The sequence below is a fragment of the Malaya genurostris genome, chromosome 2 (genome assembly GCF_030247185.1).
Source record: "Malaya genurostris strain Urasoe2022 chromosome 2, Malgen_1.1, whole genome shotgun sequence".
In the NCBI taxonomy this organism is placed as follows: Eukaryota; Metazoa; Arthropoda; class Insecta; order Diptera; family Culicidae; genus Malaya; species Malaya genurostris.
In genome coordinates this window covers 60,689,095-60,696,685 of record NC_080571.1, presented here as the reverse complement: position 1 = coordinate 60,696,685, position 7,591 = coordinate 60,689,095, and positions in this window count along the sequence as shown.

Below are 7,591 nucleotides of genomic sequence, written 5' to 3'. Positions count from 1 at the left end.
AGCATTGTCGTGTTGTCCCTCGGTTTCAACTCGTACGTCACCCAGTTTTCTTCTTTCTGAATCATGCCCAGGGCCTTGAGACGTTTTGAAATGGCTTGCTGACTCCCAACGATTCGGCAAGCTCTTCTTGGGTTTGGCATGAATCTTCATCAAGCAATGCTTCTAGTTGATCATCTTTGAAGGTTTTTTCTCTTCCACCACCATCGAAATCACCATTTTTTCAACGTTGAAACCACTCCCGACACGTTCTTTTACTCAGAGCAGCATCACCGTAAGTTTCTGAGAGCATTCGATGCGCTTCAGCTGCATTTTTTTCGAATTGTAACAGAAAAGTAAAACTTCCCGCAAATGGCGCGAATTGGGCATATAAACAGACATTTTCGAGCGTGAATAATACGAAAACAAGAACAACTGTCACTGAAACGGCGAAGACAATTCGTTAGGCACTGTACACACTCACTTTAAAGGCATTATCATCTGTGTATTTTGACCAGCTTCAGCCGGTTCAGGCACCTATCGGAAAACGGCGGAAGCAAAGTTGTACACCTGATACTTTATCACGAAAAACTACTTTGCTAACTTTATTTTTCCAAAATTGATCTAGACTATCTTTTGACTATCTACCATTTTTTGCAAATAATTAGAGTAGAAAACCGACAAGTCCTACAAAAAATAGTTGTGCTATTGATGTTCTGAAAATAAGTCGAATTCTCGAATAAAAATACTGAAAGAATTCCCAATCAGATGTTACACTGACAAAATCGATCTTAAAAATTTGAAACCAAGTTTCGATAATTGTGTTCCCAGCCCACCATCCGTATATTGTAAGATGTGCGTTTTGAAGGGAAAAAGTTTTTCTAACCAAAACATTTTTTTATCCAGCAGTAATAACTTCTGCAAATGTCGGGCAACTAGTAATAGGATATTCGGCGATTTTTTTTTCACAAATTAGGATTCATTGGAATCTTGGATGATTATGACTTTCAGTTGAGTTTAGTTTACAATGACACTGGATAAAAATTCAGCATGAACAAGAAATAGTTTTTGATTGAAACTTTTTTTTTCCTTGGATGTGCCCGTCTTTCAATGTATGATTGGTTGGTAGGGAGCTTAATCACCTATCTTGAGGTAAAATTTTATCAAAATGAAGAATGACTTTGTTTTGTAAATCGATTTTAAATTATTAAAATCAATTTTGTACAGTGTAGGATTCGATAAGATTTTTTTTTCAGTATTTTTATTGAAAAATCTGACTGATTTTGTGAAAGTCACTAGTATAAAACTTTTGTATAGGCCTTGTCATTTTCCACAATAACTCTTTGAAAAAATTGGTCAAAAATGTTTAGCCCTTTTCAAAAGACAGTCTGAATCAATTTTGGAAAAACGAAAGCTTTTGGAGTTTGCGAAAAGTAAATCATATTTATAGAGAAGAATTTTTCTAACGTAATATTTTTTTAGGTTTCGGGAGGGGTTTGGACCCTTAAAACCCTCCTTTTGTATACACGCCTGGTAGATGGCGTGTGAAGCTTCGTATGCGACTACTTAATGCGATTCTATCTTACTTGACATTTGAGCAGAACCGGATGTTTCCTTGTAAATCGCTGGTAACCTATGAGAATCTGATGAATACACGCCAATTCTATAAACAACATGTTCGCTACGGAAAAGAAAAAAAGATGTTTTCCACCAAAGACAAGGATATCCGTTCAGCACCGGTAGCTAGTAAATACAGTCCTTATAATCCAATTAACGAAAAAAATAAATCGATCAAAGAACTTGAAGAACATTCAGCTTCTAAACCATCAACTGTGCCAAATGAAATTCAGACCGGTTACTATTCGGACTGTCGGAATGTGGCTAGAGTCATTCCTGTGTTCAAATGGATCAGGGTCATGTCGCCGAAAGCTATTTCACCGAAAGCCGTTTTGCCGAAAGTCATTTCGCCGAAAGGCACATTTCGCCAAATAACATTTTGCCGAAAGCCATTTCGCCGAAAGGGTAATTTCGCCGATTCCTGCAATTGTTCTAATATTATAATTGGAATTGGTTTAAAAAAAAAAACACAAATGAATGATAATATGTTAACACCCGTTTTGTTGACCTACAATTGTACTTCTTGAATAAAGATTGATTCTTGTACCCTTGAATAATGTTTGCTTAATGAACCTAAGAACAGAGTTCCCAAGGAAACTTGTTGATTATTAGCCGCTAACCATCAACGCAATTGCATAGGTATATCACCAAGCAAATGTATGTGGTATTTTCCGTTTACTAAGTGAAAAAATATCTAATGCGGCTTCGCCACATCGATTTGATTCGTGTATTGTCAGACCTTGATAACGCTCGTTCGGGCCTAACTAAAGCAAAGAAACCTACACAGAAAGAAATAATGAAATTTACACGAGATGTAAATCAATAGTAACATGGAATAAACATGGGTTGAATCGAAATTTTGATTGAAAACCTTCATCGATGCAAAACTAAATTGAATTGCATTGAATTTTCAATGAATATAACTGTATCTTTCAATTAACGCTTATTTTGCAATTAAATTATATTGAAACGTACAGAATTGTGAAGTAATTTTATGTTTAATTACCTGCTCCAAATATGTGCATGAAAATAGATGTAAATTCACAAAATATTTTTATCTGTGTAGCTTAGAGTAGACCGGGCAAACGAGGCGGTTACAGGTTTGTATGCAAGAGGCCGCCGCTTCCGACGGCGGGTCAGCGGCCACCTCAGCCATCTTGGCTTCGGTTATGTAGCTGCGCCACATCCCTTATACAGGAGGCATAATAACACAAAAAATAATAATATGATGTATTCGAAATTACCCTTTCGGCGAAATGTCCCTTTCAGCGAAATGACCCTTTCGGCGACACGACTTTCGGTGAAACGACCCGCTCCCGTTCAAATCTGGTGACCGTTGTCAGTAATTATTACTACCGTCCTATATCTTCTAGGTCTGTCTTCAACAAAATATTTGAAAATCTTTTTGTCATTAGACCTATCGAATTTTTAAGCAAGCATGAGAGAATATTATGCTTGCTTAAGAATTCGATAAGCCTAGTGACTAGAAGTTTTTCTACAGGAGCTGAGACGACTACTGGAACTGAGTTAACTACTGGAGCCCTTACCCCACGACTCGGTGCTCTCGCTCACATTATCAGATCCAAATGAATTCCGAATCGACGAGAAATTTTAATTAGTGTGACAATCATAATGAATTCCGAATAAATTCCGAGTGATTATTGAAGATTAGTGAATAAGTTTCAAAGGCCATATTTACAAATACAACATAGTTAATGTGCTCTGTCGAAGAAACTAGGTAGTGCCGGGTCATGCCGTTTACGGTCTGAATTGCAAGCAGATGGAATGTTCTTTCTTTTTCTAAAAAAAAAGTCATTAGCAGTCGACCTTTATAATATAGAAAAATGGTTCTATTGAAACTGATTAAAACTCATTCAATAACAGCTGTACCTTTTCACCTCAATCTTCTGTCGTAGAAAACTAAATCTTTATAAAATGATAACTGCTAGTAAAACGGTTACACACGTTCACACACACTTGTCTTTCGCTCTGCGCTCAGTTGATATAAAAAACCTCCGTAATCCTGTTTGTCCTAGAATAATTTTTTTTATTATTATGCTAATCTTACAATGGTAATGCTTTTGTATGTACAAAATCGTGTCGTTGATTTGATTTAATATAAATTACGGAAACAAACATGAAAGAACATTTCTCATAGATTCTTTTTCAATACAGTAATAAACGGTTTTATTTTCCACTTCGGTTCAGCTACTGCTGATTCCTTAATTATCTGTGGCTGTCCTAAAATCTATACGGAACTTCACAGATTTGTTGCTTTCTCTCTTTCTCATTTATTTACTCGATTTATGTCGCCTGTTTGCGCTTCACCATGGAAACGGTTTTCAGTTTGTTGTCTCACAGAAAGAAAAAAATGTTGCTCGACTTCGTAGTGCTTGAGTTGTTTGATTCCATATAATTATTGTGTGTTTATTCTCTTTTTACTGTTGATGTTTGTCTATTTACAAAGTTTTCCTAAACTATTTTAACTAGAAAACTGTCAATAGTGGCTTTACGGTTGTCATCTTTGGTTGGTTGGGAGAGGATAACCTAAGACTGAATGGGATTGATTCAATTCTGTTTCGATCTGATGCGGATGACAAATTGTAAATATTTTTCTTAAGAAATCTTTCCGACGTCCATTTGACAGATACATCAGTGACGAAAAGTTAAACCGTCACATTACATGAATATTAATTTCTTGTTTCGTTAATGGAAGATACGTTCATTTTTTAAACTCTTTTTCAGCAGAAACCTCAAACCGGCTGCTTTTGGCGTATTGTTCCAGTTTTCCTCTACCCATCCTTTTTTCTTTCCAATGAATAGTATGCCTGTTGTTTTGTTTGTCGCTGTCATTTAATCAATTCAATGTTTGCAATTTTTTATGTTTATCTAAAAAAATTTACAATTACTGGGGAAAACCAGCTCCACAGACTGTTACCGTCGTCCGTCATTGATTGTTCGTCGGAGGACCCATCGGAACGAGTTGAATTTAGCTTCCCTGACCTGAAAATAAACTATATCCTTCAACAGAACAACGATTCAAACTTCACCGCGAAGAAAACCATTGCTTTCTTCGAGTCAAACCGAATCAGAACGCCTCGGATGGCCTTGCATCTGACTGGAAATCGGTGAGGTTATTCGAAAGATAGTGTGATAAGACCAAAAAAAACTAACAAACTTGAAGCTCTTGAATCATCTTCCGGAATACTTTAACGAAATTGTGGAAAGTATGTCGCGTCGACTGGACTGGACAGCAGTGTGAAAAAATGAGTATAATAAATGATATAATGATTAATATAAATAGTATTTAATATAAATATTAATTCACGGCCAAAATAAATTATTCAATACTGAGTGCGTCTAGTGCATTTCTGCACTTTTTTCCCGCACAATTTTGACGTATAGAAATGCTTTCTGTGCCTAGGAAGAGCTAACTCCCTGTTATTTCAATCAGCTTGAGATGTCGGAAGAAATATTTTGTCCAGCACTGTAAATATAATTGACGTCTCTATAATGCACATTAAGGGCTGAGGTCAGTGTGTTTTAGGGTGATTTAGTGGGCTATTTTCACACTTCAAGTCTGATTTTCTCAGAAACGGTGACGAATATCAAAAAATCTAACTGACAATCTCTCAGAAAATTAGGTAAGATTATTCTGTGAAAATTTCAAAATGATTCATTGACTTTAGCGGTCGGGAAAGTCTTTTTTCTGAAGGAAGAATTGCTTAGCTGAAAACGCCGTCTTTCAACTTGTTCATTGAATATCTCGCCCTCAAAAGCATGGATCAAAAATCTATCCTGACAATGTCTAGATAATTTAGTTTAGATGCGATTAGTGCATAAAAACATATATGTTGTCGCGATAAAAATTAATTGAATGTTATTTTTATAAAGGTAAGTTCATTTCTATGGCGACACCATATCTTTCTGCTCTTGTATCCTGGTAACGTAACGAAACATGAGAGAGAAATAAAATCGGCTCAGCAAGGCTGCCAAACAAGCGGTAGCTTTATTGGATTTTATGTGATGTAGGTAAACTTGTAACCGAAAATATCAAAACTTTCTTGGCCACTCGGCCACATCGAGAGTTATTTTCAAAGATATCATATTAACAAGATATCCAGCTCTCACATTTCCCGAACAAATCATTGGCAACATCCTTTTTTGCGAGCATGTCGCCCTCAGGTGAGTCCGCATCGAATCTCATACATATAAGTAGGGGAGAGAAATGTCAAATTCGTGCGCGTCAAAATATCAGGGCTGCGCACCCATACAATTGACATGATATGTTGAATGTGATGCCGTGCGATGGCGTTGCTGAACTGAAGATTGATTTCGCTCCAAGCTGACAGGTTCTGGTTATTTTGCACATTTGCGAGAGAGCATTGAGGGAAACGTAATACGCAGAGCGAGTCACGTGGTTTTACGCAACCTAGTGGCCTCAGCCCTTAAATAGTTTGACAGCTACGTTAAACACACACGGATGCAGTGCGTATGGATATATTTGTAAACAAAATAATAAACTGTGCTAGAAGCGTTTGTTTGGCTCTTACTCTAGCCTTATTTTTTTCGAATTCCGTATATTCCTTAGCTTACTATTTATGGTCGAACGCGAAACATTCGAAAAAAGATGTCAGACAAATTGAGCAAAACAGTTCCCGAGTTGACATTTAGTGATTACTTGTGTTTCTAGTTTTCAACATTTTCCCGCTGAAAATCTCCACATCAGCTGATGATCTGCATCTACTCCAACACGTTCTAACGTTCACAACAATGGCTGTTATCCTAAGATTGTAAGTGAAACCTTAATCATCAACTCAGGAACTGTTTTGCTGATTGTCTAGCGGCTTTTTTTCGGTTGTTTGTGCTGTGGAGTTTACAGAATTCGGAAAAAATTGTGGTTAATATTGGAGCCACCAACAAACTTCGCTTTGGTTCACACACATTTTTATTCCATGTATAAATGGTCTAATCCAACTGTGATTAGACCATGGATATATTTGTACATGGAATAAAAATGTGTGCGAACCAAAGCGATTTTTCGCCACTTTATTCCGAACTTAATCCTTTTTTTCTTGCATTTTCGTGCCTACTGACAATGGATCGGGATAGTTTTCCTATTTGTTTGTTTATTTCTATAATTGCGGTTCCTTGACAAATAACGCATAGCAACCACAACAGTGTTGCCTAAAAAGATTAATTTTATCATTAGCAAGGGATCGCTATATTTGTGGCAGTGACGGAAAATCACTCACAGACACTTTTTATTCCGATTTTTCTTCGAAGTGCCTGGTCGTGTCGTCGTTCAAACTTTGATTATATTATTGAATTTTTCGCACTCTTCATGAATGTGTTAGTGTAAAAGTCAGGTGACAATTATGTTAAAATTTAAGGGGGCGCTGGGAACTAGCTCTATAAATCCGGAAACTTTATATTTTAGATTTAATTTTTTTATATAATTAAATTTTCATTCCAAATCCAAATATCTGCAGGAAAACGGTCAAAGTCGAAGAAGAAAAAAGAAGGAATCGTTACGTCAATTCAGGTCACTATTTTTTACTCAATTCCAATAAATGTCTGATTACATCTTCATTGACACGTATTCAAATTAGAATGAACTTGAGAAAAAAATCACCGTCAGCTGTCAAACGATGTTCATTCAGCGAATTTTGTTAGGTTACCTATATACTTAAAACCAATTCTTGAGCTCGGTTGCTGATTGCTCAGCAATCAATTTTATGTTTTCCGTGATTCGTTTAATAGATTTACTGATTTTTCGGCAAAGTGTGTCTTTTTGCCGAGATTTGGAAAAGTCTTGTGCTGAACTCATCTATGATTAACAATTATCCCAAAATCAGCAAATGCGTTTGTCGAAGATGAATATATCGAAAAAAGAGAAAATTTCCGTTGATCATTAGAAAAAAATGGAATTAGTCCAAAAGTAAGACGTGAGAATCTACGATAATAAAAATAAGTTCAATATCAAATATGATAACAT